Raw genomic sequence first — 14,513 nt, forward strand, 5'->3', positions numbered from 1 at the left:
TCACAGTTCCTCCAATTATTTGTATCTAACATTAATATGAAGTTTTTTTTACAATGAATGAACCAATATTGATACACACTTATTAACTAGAGTACATATTTTTTTTCAGTTTCTTTAATTTTTACTTAATCTTACATTGGGTCAACGTGTCTCCTTAGGCATATCTTTGCTGTGCTAGTTTCTCAGACTTTCCTTGTTTTTTGATGGCATAAAGAGTTTTGAGGAGTATTTGTCAGGTATTTTGTATAAGGTCCCTCACTTGTGGTTTTTCTGATGTGTTTCTAATGATTAGATTGTGGTTATGTGTTTTTGGGAGGAAGATCACAGAAGTAAAGAGCTACTGTTATGACATCATAACAAGGGTATCATGCTTGGCAACATGACATCGCTGTTGTTATTACTCTTGATCATCTGGCTGAGGTAGAGTTTGTCAGATTTCACCGCCACAGAGTCACTCTTTTAACACCATCCCACACTGTGCTCTTTGGAAGGACATAACTATGTGCAGACCGCACTTAAATCGTAGTGAGTTAAGCTCTAGCTCTCAAAGGTTGGTGAATCTACGTAACTTACCTGAAACTTTTCACAGGAAATTTGTCTCTTCTCCTCTATCTATTTATTATTATCTTTAATTTATAGGTCCTCTTTATATTCAAATATTACTTTATAATGCTGCTTAAATTGTTCCAGCTTTGGTCACCTGAAGCTCTTTCAGTGGGTTTCTGTGTCCCTTTGACATTCCCCATGTGTTTTGTTTGTTTGTTTGTTTGTTTGTTTCACTTTCTTACCTTCTGGCACTACAAGATACTCTGGGCTTACCTTATGCATTTCCTGCCCCCAGCCTAGAATCAGCCAATTATCCCAAGAGACCTACTTCCCTTTATTGGAGAATGGTATTAGAAACCAAGCTCTGGGAACTAGTTGTGTTCATTATCACTAGATTACATTTGCTCATAGACACTGTCAGCTACAGAGTAAGGGAATATATGTACTATCTGCATCAGAATTAAACTGAACATGAGTTCATACCAATGTCTTCAACTCTAATCTATTACTACATAGAGTATGATAGCCTCTTCCCCTCTTGTATCTCTGGGAAGTGTAGTGAGTAGCCTAGATCCTACCACCATTTACTTAAGTGTCTAATTCCAGCATATTTCCACAGCAGTTTCTTAATTGTTACCCTTACCCCTATGGGAAGCAACGTCATCAACTAGAGTACAGTGCTTATGTATAGGATTCTTTACTTTTAGTCTTACAGGCTCCACTCCTTGTCAAAGTAACTTACATAGGCATTGTTTTATTCCACCTCCCTAAGTGAGATGTTTCATATGTTTCATATGTCTGTACTATATTTATATTGTTTTTCCACATTCTGCACTCCATTTGGGATTCTCAAAGCTCTTAAGTAATTTGTTAAAATTGACGTACATTAATATTCTTTGTGCAATAATTTTTACAGGGTTTGGGTATGCAGAGTTTTATGTATCCACTATTATAATATCATACCAAAAAGCTGTCCTAAAATTTCCCTGAGCTCCACCTATTAAACCTAACTCCCTACTTCAGACTCCAAGCAACCATTTTGATCTTTTTATGTCTCTATCATTTTGCCCTTTACAGGATGTCATATGATTGAATTCATTGAACATATAGACTTTCAGACTAAATTTTTACATTCAGAACATGCATTTAATATTTATTCTATCTTTTCATGGCTTGATAGCTCACTTTTGTTTAATTGCAGAATAATATTCTGTTGTATAAATATATCACAGTTGGTTTTTCCATTTACTTGTTGAAGGCCATTTTGTTGATTCTGATTTTTGGCAATTATGCAGAAAGCTGATATAAACATTCATGTACAGGTTTTTGGGTGAAAATGAATTTTCAAATAAATAAGCCAAATGCCTAGGAATTATGATTGATGGAATATATGATCTGACTATGTTTAGCTTGATGTAGAATTGTCAAACTGCCTTCCAAACTTGCTGTACTGGTTTGTATTTTCAGCATTAGTGAAAGTTCCTGTTACTCTAAATCCTCACCAGCAATTGGTAATATCAGTTTTTTTTTTAATGTAGACATTCTAATATGTATGGAGTACAATCTTATTGGAGTTTAATTTGCAATTTTCTAATAACAATTGACAGTGAGGAGCTGCTCAGAGAACCCTACTGTTTGTAGATTAAAAGAAACCAGTCAACTGAACCCACCTTATCCACAATCACACCCCCAAGGGCATCAAAAAAAAAAAAAAAAGAAAGAAAGCAAAAGCAAAAGCAAAATAACCTCATCCAAAGTACAGCAACTTCAAAGACTAAGGGACCATCAGCCCACATCGATGAGAAAGAACTGGAGAAAGAACTCTGGGAACTCCAAAAACCAGAGTGTCTTCTTATCTCCAAACAACCACATTAATTTTCCAGCAATGGTTTGTAACCATGCTGAAATGGCTGTAATGACAGAAATATAATTTAGAAAATTGATAAGAATGAAGATCATTGAGATCCAGGAGAAAGTTGAAACCCAAACCAAGACATCTAAGGCATACAGTAAAATTATACAGGAGCTGAAAGATGAACTGTCCATTTTAAGAAAGAATCAACATGATCTGTTAGAGCTGAACATTTTACCTCAAGAATTTCATAATACAATTGCAAGTATTGACAGCAGAATCAACCAAGCTGATCAAAGAATCTCACGCTTGAAGACCAATTCTGTGAAATAGTCAGAAAAAAACAAACAAACAAAAAAGAATGAAAAAGAATTAAAAAAAACCCTCTGAAAAATATAGGATTCTGTAAAGAGACCAAATCTGTGACATATTTTAAACCCTGGAAGAAAGGAAGAGAAAGCAAGGAACTTAGAAAACATATTTCAGGATATCACCCATGAAAATTTCTCCCACCTCACTAGAAAGGCCAACATTCAAATTCAGGGACTGTAGAGAATCCATGTGATGGATACCCCTTTTCGGTTTCCTTTTTAGTTGACTTGCCCCTGCTCTCTAGCTGCCTGTATGTAACCTGTCAGCAGAAACCCTACAAGCCCAAAGACATTGAGGGTTTATATTCTGCATTCTTGAAGAAAATAAATTCCAACCAATAATTTCATATCCAGCCAAACCAAGTTTTATAAATGAAGAGGAAATGAGATTCTTTTCACATAAGCAAATGCTAAGGGAATTCATTACCATAAGATCTGCCTTCCAAGAGGTCCTTTAGAAAGTTCTAAATATGGGGCTGGACACAGTTGCTCACGCCTTTAATCTCAGCACTTTGGGAGGCCGAGGCAGGTGGATCATGAGGTCAGATGATCAAGACCATCCTGGCTAACATGGTGAAACCCCATCTCTACTAAAAATTAAAAAAAAAGTACTAAATATGGAAAGAAAAGTCTGTTACCAGCCACCATGAAAGCATTAAGTATTGATTTCTTTTTGTTAATACAATTAATCAATATTTACTACATTGTATTAATACAATTATGTATTAATATTGTACATATTAATACAATTATGTACATAAGTACATAAATATTGACCCTGTAAAGCAGCTAAACAATCAAGCAAGGTTGCATAATAACTGGGTAACAACACCATGATAGATTTAAATCCACCCATATCAGTATTAACCATGAGTGTAAAAGGAATAAATGCTCCAATTAAGAGGCAAGTTGGATAAAGAAGTGAGACCCAAATGTATGCTATCACTGAGAGATCCATCTCAAATGCAGTGGCATCAGTAGGCTAAAAGTGAAGGGTTGGAGAAAAACCTACCAAGCAAACAGAAGAAAGCAGGAGTTGCTATTCTGATTTCAGACAAAACAGATTTTAAGCCAACAATGAACATAAAAGACAAAGAAGGGCATTGCATAATGGTAAAGGTTTAAAACAACAAGATCTAACATTCTGAAATACATATGCACCCAACAAGAAAGAACCCAGATTCATAAAACAAGTTCTTTAAGACCTACAAAGAGACTTAGATAACCACACAATAATAGTAGGAGATATCACAACACCTCACTGAAACAATTAGACAGATCACTGAGGCAGATCACAAACATACTAAATGGACATAATAGACATCTATGGAACTCTCCACTCCAAAACAATAGAATATACATTCTACTCATCTGTACATGGAACATACTCTAAAATTTACCACACAATCATCCATAAAACAACTCTCACCAAATTCAATGTAAAAAATCATACCAACCACGTTCTCAAACTAGATTTTAATAAAAATAGAAATCAATACTTCATACATTCATTCAAAATCAAAGAATTACATGGAAATCAAACAACCTGTTCCTGAATGACTTGGGTCAATGATGAAATTAAGACAGAGATCAAGAAATTTGTTGGAACTAATAAGAACAAAGAGACAGCATACCAGAATCTCTGAGACAAAGCTAATGAAGAGTTAAGAGAGAAGATTATAGTGCTAAACGCCCACATCAAAAAGTTAGAAAGACCTCAAATTAGCAATCTAATATCACACCCAGGGAAACTGGAAAAACAAGAGAAAATCAACACCAAAGGTAACAAAAGACAAGAAATAACCAGAAACAGAGCTGAACTGAAGGAAATTGAGATGTGAAAACCATACAAAACATCAATGAATCTAGCTGTATGTTATTTAAAAGAATAAATTTAAAAGAATAAATAAGATCAATAGACTGCCAGCTAGACTAACAAAGAAAAAAAAAGGGAGAAGATTCCAATAAATGCAATTGGAAATGACAATGGAGTCATTACTGCCAACCCCACAGAAATATTAAAACCTCTCATAGACTACTAGAAACACTTCTATTTCTTCCAGTTTTTTTTTTAAACTTAGAAGAAATGGGCAAGTTTCTGGAAATATACAAACTCTCAAGAATGAACCAGGAGGAAACTGAATACATTAACAGAGGAATAATGAATTCCAAAATTGAATCTGTAATAAAAAGCCTACCAACCAGAAAAAAAGCCTAAAACCAGACAGATTCACAGCCAAATTCTCCCAGATGTATAAAGAATACCAGGGCTATTCCTACTGAAACTATTCCAAAAATTTGAGGAGGAGGGACTACTCCCTAACTCATTCTATCAGGCCAGTATCATTCTGATACCAAAATCTGGCAGAGACACAACAGTAAAAAAAGGCAACTTCAGGCCAATATCCTTGATGAACACAGATGCAAAAAATCTCAACAAAATACTAGCAAACCAAATCTAGCAGCATGTCAAAAAGCTAATCCACCACAATCAAGTAGGCTTTAACTCTGGTTTGCATGGTTGGTTCAACATATGCAGATCAATAAATGTGATTCTTCACATAAATAGAACTACAAACAAAACCACATGATTATCTCAATAGATGCAGCAAAGGCTTTTGGTAAAATTCAACATCGCTTTATGTTAAAACCCTCAAATAATTAGGCACTGAAGGAACATACTTCAAAATAATAAGAGGCATCTATGTCATTCCCATTACCAACATCATACTGAATGGGTAAAAGCTGGAAGCATTTCCTTTGAGAACTAGAGGAAGACATGAATGTCCCTTCTCACCACTCGTATTCAACATGGTAGCAGAAGTCCTAGTGAGAGCAATCAGGCAAGAGAAAGAAATAAAAGGCATCCAAATAGAGGGATTCAAACTATCTCTGTTTTCAATGTGATTCTATTCCTAGAAAACCCCATGGTCTCTGCCCAAAAGCTGATATATCTGATAAAATAACTTCAGCAAAGTTTCAGAATACAAAATCAATGTACAATTATCAGTAGCATTTTGGTACATCAACAACATCCAAGCAGAGAGCCCAATGAAGATAATTCTATTCACAAAAGCCACAAATAGAATAAAATACCTAAAAGTGCAGCTAACAAGGAAGGTGAAAGATTTCTACAATGAGATTTACAAAACATTGCTCAAATAAATCAAAGGTGACACAGACAAATAGAAAAACATTCCATGCTCATGGATAGGAAGAATCAATATCGTTAAAGTGGCTATACTGCCCAAAGAAATTTACAGATTTAATGCTATTCCCATCAAACTACCAATGATATTCTTTACAGAATTAGAAAAACCTCTATAAAATTCATATGGAATCAAAAGAAGAGCCCTAATAGCCAAGGCAATCCTAAGCAGAAAGAACAAAGCTGGACGTATCATGTTACCCAACTTTCTAAACTACAAGACTACAATAACCAAAACAGCATAGTACTGATTAGAAAAGAGGCACATAAATGAAAGAAACAGAATAGAAAGCCCAGAAACAATGCTGCACAAGTACAACCATCTGATCTTTGACAAAGTAAACAAAAACAAGCAATGGGGAAACGACTGCCTGTCAATAAACGAAGCAGAAATAACTGGGTAGCCATATGCAGAAAATTGAAACCCTATTTCCTTACACCATATACAAAATCAACTCAAGATGAATTGACGTCAAAACCTAAAATGATAGAAACCTTTAATGATACCTAGGAATTACCATTGTGAACACAGGCCCTGGCAAAGATTCAATGATGAATACGTCAAAAGCAATTGCAACAGAAACAAAAATTTACAAGTGGGACCTACTTAAACTAAAGAGCTTCTTCACAGCAAAAGAAACTATCAACAGTGTAAACAGGCCACCTCTAAAAGGAAGAAAATATTTGAAAACTATGTATCCAATAAAGGTCTAATATCTAGAATCTGTAAGAAACATAAATCAAGAAGCAAAAAAACAACCCCATTAAAGACTAGCTTAGGACATGAACAGACACGTTTAAAAAGAAGACAAACAGTAGCCAACAGGCATATGAAAAAATGCTTAGCACCACTAATCATTAAAAAAAAAAAAGCCAATCAAAACCACAGTGAGATACCATGTCACACCAATCAGAATGGCTATTATTAAAATGTCAAAAATAACAGATGCTGGCAAGGTTGTGGAGAAAAGGGAACACTTAAATACACTGCTGATCAGAATGTAAATTAGTTCAGCCATTGTGGAACACAGTTTGGCGATTTCTCAAAGAACTTAAAACAGAATTAGCATGCAATGCAGCAATCCCATCATTGTGTATATACCCAAAGGAATACAAATCTACCATAAAGACACATGCACACTTAGGTTCATTGCAAGCAACACTGTTCACAATAGCAAAGACATGGATTCACCCTAAATGCCCATTCGTGGTAGTCTGGATAAAGAAAATATGGTTTATATATGCCATGCGATACTATACAGCCAGAAACAAAAGAATGAGATCATGTCCATTCCAGCAACATGGGTGGAGCTGGAGATCATTATCCTGAGTAAAATAACACAAGAGCAGCAAACCGAATACCACATCTTCTCACTTAAGTAGGAGTTAATCATTGAGTACACATGGAGACAAAGAAGAGAACAACAGACACTGAGGCCTTCTTGAGGGTGGAGGGTGGGAGCAGAGTGAGGATCAAAAAACTACCTATCACATACTATGCTTTTTACTTGGATGATGAAATAATCTGTACACCAAACCCTCAGGACATGCAATTTACCTGTATAACAAACCTGCACATGTACCCCTAAACCTAAAAGTTAAAAAATAATACATATAGTATCATTATAATAAAATAGTCTGTTAATCAAATACAGTGTTGATAGACTGAAAAGTCACTTCACAAACTGGGAGAAAAATCTTTGCAAACCACATATTTAATGATGACTAGAATATATACAGATATCTGAAAACTAAATTATAAAGGAAAAATAGGGAAATGTGCAATGTCATGAAATCATTACATTTTAGTTTCTCAAGATATTTTTGCATTTTTCCATTGTGCATTTTTTGTGTTCTTATTAAATTTGCGTATCATTCTGAAAAGTTAGATACATCTAAAAATTGATTAATTATAATTGTACAGTTTAATGAATATAAAAGGAACATCCATTTAAGAAAAGAAATTAAAGATGAGAAATGCTGGCAAGGGTGTTGAGAAAAGAGAACCCTTGTACGCTGTTCATGGAAATGTAGATTGGTGGAACAATTATGGAAAACAGTATGAAAATTTCTAAATAAATTAAAACTAGAACTGCCATGTGACCAGCAATCCCTCTTCTGGATGTATACCCAAAGGAAATGAAATCACCACCTCATGAAGATAGATATGCTCTCATGTTCATGGCAGCACATCAAAAAGCTAATCCACTGGCTGGGTACGATGGCTCACGCCTGTAATCCTAGCATGTTGGGAGTCCAAGGCAGGTGGATCACCTGAGGTCAAGAGTTCGAGACTATCCTGGCCAACATGGTAAAACCCTGTCTCTACTACAAATACAAAAGAATTAGCTGAGCGTGGTGGTGGGCGCCTGTAATCCCAGCTACTTGGGAGGCTGAGGGAGGAGAATTGCTAGAACCCTGGGGGCAGAAGTTGAGTGAGCCAAGATCACGCCACTGCACTCTGTCTTGTGACAGAGGGAGATTCCATCTCAAAAAAAGAAGAAAAAAAAAAAAGCGAATCCACCACAATCAAGTAAGCTTTAACTGGGATGCAAGTTTGGTTCAACATATGCAAATCAATAAACGTGGTTCATCACATAAACAGAACTACAAACAAAACCACATGATTATCTCAATAGATGCAGAAAAGGCTTTTGGTAAAATTCAACACCCCTTTATGTTAAAACCCTCAAATAATTAGGCATTGAAGGAATATAATTCAAAATAGTAAGAGACTTCTATGTCATTCCCACTACCATCATCTTTATTCATTCATTGGCCAGTGACCACTTAGGTTGTTTCCGTATCTTGACTACTCACAATAGCTGAGATATGAAAACAACCTAAGTGGTCATTGAAGGATGAATGAATAAAGAAACTGTAACATGGATACTTATTCCATCAAATGTATATGGAATAGAATATTATTCAGCCTTAAAAGAAGGAGAGCCTGCCATTTTCCACAACACGGATGAACCTGGAGGACATTATACTAAGTGAAATATAAGCCTGACACAGAAAGAAAAATATTGCACAATCTTACATATAGGTGGAATCTCAAAAGGTCAAATATACAAAGAAAGAGAATAAAAATGATTACAAGGGGCAGGGGTGGGGGGAATTTGGAAGATGTAGGTCAGAGGATAGATTCAATGTGGCAGATATGCAGGATGAATAATTCCAGAGATCTAAAGTACATGAAAACTATGGATGATAAAACAGTACTGTATTTGGGATTACTGTAAAATGAGTAGATTTTAGTGGCTCTTGCCACAAAACAAGGAAGAGTAAATATGCAAGATTATGACTATGTCAGTTTCCTTCACTGTAGTAACCATTTTACTAATGTTTCACATAATTTCATGTTGTATATCTTTCATCTGCACAATAAAATTTATTCAAAAAGACTAGTCCAAAAGACATCATTTTGTCCCATTTTATATACTGTCTGTGAGCCAGTAGTTCATTGTGTTCTACATAGCAGGATCGTTTCTCTAATCACTTGCATATATTTTGCATTTCCCTTATAGATAAAACTGTGAAATATGGAAATCCAAAAAACCTTGAATGTTTGTTCATATGACTTAAGTTGGTTTATCTAGAACTCATTTGGACAAAGTAAGATACAGCAAATAAATATTTAAAAATTCTGTGTGAAGATAAATTATTAATAGTATATTAATACCAGTTTTTATTATTAGAAACAAAAATACACTGAGAAAGTGAGACTGAGAGACATGTAAAACTATTGTTTAGGAGAGTCATATAAAAATTTGATAGAACTGTTGTACGTTTCTCTTAAGGGAAACATTGCCGCAGCCATGCTATAATAAGTCTGGTGTATGTACTCTAGCTGTGCCAATAGAAGGAAAGGAATAGGGATTTGGTAGATATCTAGAAATCTCTGCCATAATAAAATGGATAATTTTGTCATAGTGAAACATCTGTTCAGACTACTGAATTCATAGATGAATGCAACAAGCAGACACTGATCACCCTCTTTGCATACGACATTGAGAATGCCCTGGGAATGCATAGACAACTTAGTCACATCCCTGCTATTTAGGACCTTACAGATAGAAATAATGTAGTAGTTTCTTCCAAGAGCAATCGTGTCTGCTTCTTGTATTTTTCTGGAATCCAGAGAAGAAGGACTGTTTTGCTTTAAAATTTGCCTTAGATATTTTGTCTTTATCAAGGAATTTGCTTACTGTAAAGAAAAGTTGTCCAGAGATCATCAATAACATTAATCATAATCTAGTGAAAGACATAAATTAGGCCACTGAACGGTCTTGCTTTATTAATTGAAAATTTTTACTAAAAACACTCTAAGAAGTGTCTTTGTTAAGAAAGACACTTTGTTAAGAAATTTATTTGCTTTTCAAGCTTTTCTCAATTTTTCCAAATTTTCTTATGGCAGAAAAATTTGCTCATATACTTAGTATTCACAGTAGGGCAAACTGTTAAATATTTTATTGCAATTTATTGCAGTGGTTTAGAATGTAAGCTTCTGAAACAAATAGATTTGGTTTTACGTTCTAGTTCTCTGATATAATTGAGCTATGTAACTGGGAAAAGTCACCAAATCTTTATATGCTTCATTTTTCTTAAGATTAATAGAATTCTTTTGTGAATTAAATGATGTAAGTACATAAAGCTTTTAGCACAGTTTCTGGCAGAAACAGTGCTCAATACAAATTAGCGTTCACTATGTGTAAAACTTGGGGACCTTTAAAAAACTATAACTTTAAAAACTAAAAAAAAAGATTTTTGAGAAATAAAAGAGGTGAATGAAGCCCAGAAAATGAAAAATTTACTAATTTATTAAATACAGAATCGCGAAGGTGAGTTACATATTACATATCTCAATGGAATTTTCACAAAATTTAAGAAATAAAAATACTACAGTAAATAATTTTATAAGAGTGTTATTTAAGGAAAAGAATAACTGGTTCCTTGTGAGCTACAAGGATTTTATTAGACTTCATGCAAAGTAATCTTGCTTTTTTAGTAAATGTGTTAATGATATAATTAATAATATCTCATAAAGGGAAAAACTCCCGGAGATAATCACTACCGGCAACATAATGTTTTGTCATAATTCTTTTTATCTTAACAGTTGATTGAATTTTATATATTACTTTTAGCTTCTATTTAGAATCACTACTAGAAATGTTTGTGTAAGTAAAATTAGGTCGTATATTTTTTGTAATTTAACATAAAGTCAAGGTTTGCCTTTTGTGAGAAGCCCCACTTTTTTCCAAAGACAATTGGGTAATTAATTTCCCCTTTTATTTTGATTGAAGAAAATACACAGCGTAATTTTCTTCCAAAATGCAGTGTATACATTTCGTAGGTTTTAAAACTTGTCTGTGTGTGCATGTATAAACTTATTTTTAGATCATTTCTGAGTTTAAATTTTTGAATGTTTTATAGGTTGGTTTGCATTTTGAAATGGAGATATGCAGTCATATATCTTTCTATAATATATGAAAGAAAAATGTTCTTTGTCATATGCTTTATGTGGCAGTGCTTATAAGAGCAAAAATTAAACATTTGCTACTTATAATTTTGTTGCAATTTCTTGGTAATCTACTTAAATATTAAAATGTGTTTATTATATAGTTATTTAAGTAGACTACAAAGGTTTAGATTGTGCTAAATTGGTTCTTGATGGCTGATCCATCAGGATATTTTTGGGAACTAACACATAGCATAACAGTTTGGCTTTGAAAATATGAGTTTCATGAACACTTGCATTTGAAATAGAGATACTGCACAAAGACAAAATGTAACCTGGGGAAATTGACTTATTTATATCCTTAAATTACTAACTGGTTTTCTGTTTCTTAAAGGAAACAAACAATAATAACTCACATTTTGATGTGTGACAATGCTCATGGCAGATTTTTTTTTTTTTACTGGTAAATTCCAATTAATCTTTTGATGGGAACTATGCTTCACAAGATCCAATAAAAGCTATGTGCACAGTATTGAAATTATTTGCCCATTTTCTACAGCAGATCTACTTACAGAGTCAGCAGCATCTGGAAGATTTTCTCCCTTTTTATTTTTAGTTTTATAGCAATGCTGTGGTAGCACTGGAGAATGTGTTCAGAATGTTTATAAATAAGTGCAGGAAATAACTTTGAAATCAGCAGCTGTTCAGACACATGCATCTGTTTAAGTGAATAGCTGCATACATCTCTCTAGTAAAAAGGGAATCTGAATTTAATCCAAGCTCTAAGTGTTACAAACAAGACACTACCTGTTTTTAAATGTTAAGCTAATTGCTGTGAAATCTGCCCAGCTGGCCAAAGGCATGGCTACTTGAGAAGTGACTATCGTTGAAAAAAAGACGATGTAGAGTATAGTGTCCCAGTATAATAAAACTAATTCACTTGGTGTTTGCTGTTTCTATCTCATGGTTCAAATATCTGTGTCCCCTTTTCTCACACGTATTTTTATTGCATTTCAATATAATTTGTTTATAATAAATTCTTAACAAAAATATGACATTGAAATAGAAGTGGACTCATGCACATTTGGCAAAAGAACCAAAAATACCTTCAAATGTATTGTTAAGACCTCTGCGTAAGCCAGGTGCAGTGGCTCATGCCTGTAATCCCAGCACTTTGGGAGGCCGAGGCAGGGGGATTGCCTGAGCTCAGGAGTTTGTTACCAGCCTGGGCAACATGGTGAAACCCTGTCTCTATGAAAATATAAAAAATTAGCAGGGCATGGAGGCATACGCCTGTAGTTGCAGCCACTCGGGAGACTGAGGCAGGAGAATTGCTTGAACCCAGGAGGCGGAGGTTGCAGTGAGCCAAGATCGTGCCACTGCACTCCAGCCTGGGCGACAGAGCGAGACTCTGTCAAAAACAAACAAACAAACAAAAAAAACAAAAAAAAAACAAACAACAACAAAACACATCTGTGTGAGATTCAGATGCATAACATGAGCAGAAGCAGAGATTTCAGAGGACATGATAGGTTGCTAATGAAACTGCGATAAGAAAGAATTCTCATTTGCTGTGGTTTGAATATTTGTCCCCTCCAAAACTCATGTTGAAACAGTCCCCAGTGTGGGAGTGTTGAGAGATGAGGTATTTGAGGTGACTGGGTAATGAGGGCTTTGCCTTCATGAGTGGGTTAGTTCATTCATGCATTAATGGATTAACAGGTTAATGGGTTAGTGGATTAATAGTTTGTCATGGGAGTGGAACTGATAGCCCTATGAAAAGAGAAACAGAATCCTGAGCTAGTATGTTAGCACCTTCTGTCCGCTCACCATGTGTTGCCCTGCACTGCCCCAGGACTCTGCAGACAGTCTCCCTCAGCAAGAAACCTCTCAACAAATGCAGCTCCTCAGCCTTGGACATCTCAACCACCATAGCTGTAAGAAGTAATTATTTTCTCTATAAATTACCCAGATATCGTATGCTGTTATAGCAACAGAAAATAGACTGACAGCGTATTAGTGAAGCGCTGGGGCTACAAAATATGAATTAAGAAGAAATGCTCTGCTTCATTTCTGGTTACTGGGTTGATTACTTCAGAGACTGAAGTTGCTTAGTTTTATTATAAAACAACAGAAGCTCTGGCCCACCAGCCAATTCTCTAAGTAGATACAATTATAAACACGAATATGGCAAATACCAGACCTCCAAAATACATGATTCAAATGTCGCCAGAATGAAAGGGACAAATTAACAACTCTCCAACAATAGTTCTAGATTTAAATATCTCACTTTCAATAATGGATAGAAAAGAGAGATAGAAAATCAACAAGCAAATAAATGACATGAGAAACAGTGTCGACCAATTAGAGCTAAGAGACATAAGTAGAACACTCCATCTAACACTAGCAGAATATACATTTTTTTCAAGTTAATGGAATGTTCTAGAAGATAGGTCATATGTTACTTCATAAAAAATAAAAGATTAAAACCGTATAAAGTATATTTTGCAATCATAATGTAATACGAACAAAAATCAATAGAAGGAAAATGAAAAAATCCACAAATATGTAGAAATTAATCACACTCTCAAACAACCAATAGATCAAAGAAGAAATCATAAAAAAACTGGAAAATATATTGTGGAAAATGAAAACAAAACACAACATACCAACAATTATGGGATGTAGAGAAAACAGTGCAAAGAGGGAAATTTACAGCTATAGATGTTTACTTTAAAAATAAATACCTCAAATAAATAACTTAAATTTTCATCTTAAGGAGCTACATAAACAACAAATTAACCCCAGTCTAAGGATAAAGAATAGAGTGAAGATAATTAAAATATAAAATGAAAAAGTAGAGAAAATCAACAAACCAAAAAGTTGATTTTTCAAAAAAAATCAAAATTGACAAATATTATTTAATCTCACTAGAAAAAGAGAGAGACAGAAAGAATATTCAAATGTCTAAAATCATAGAGTGGGGACAATACTATTTAACTTAAATAAATGAAAAGGAGTATAAGAGAGGACAATGAAAAACTGCACACAAACTGATCGAGTTAGCTAGATGAA

The sequence above is a fragment of the Gorilla gorilla genome, chromosome 6, assembly GCF_029281585.2.
Source record: "Gorilla gorilla gorilla isolate KB3781 chromosome 6, NHGRI_mGorGor1-v2.1_pri, whole genome shotgun sequence".
Taxonomy (NCBI): domain Eukaryota; kingdom Metazoa; phylum Chordata; class Mammalia; order Primates; family Hominidae; genus Gorilla; species Gorilla gorilla.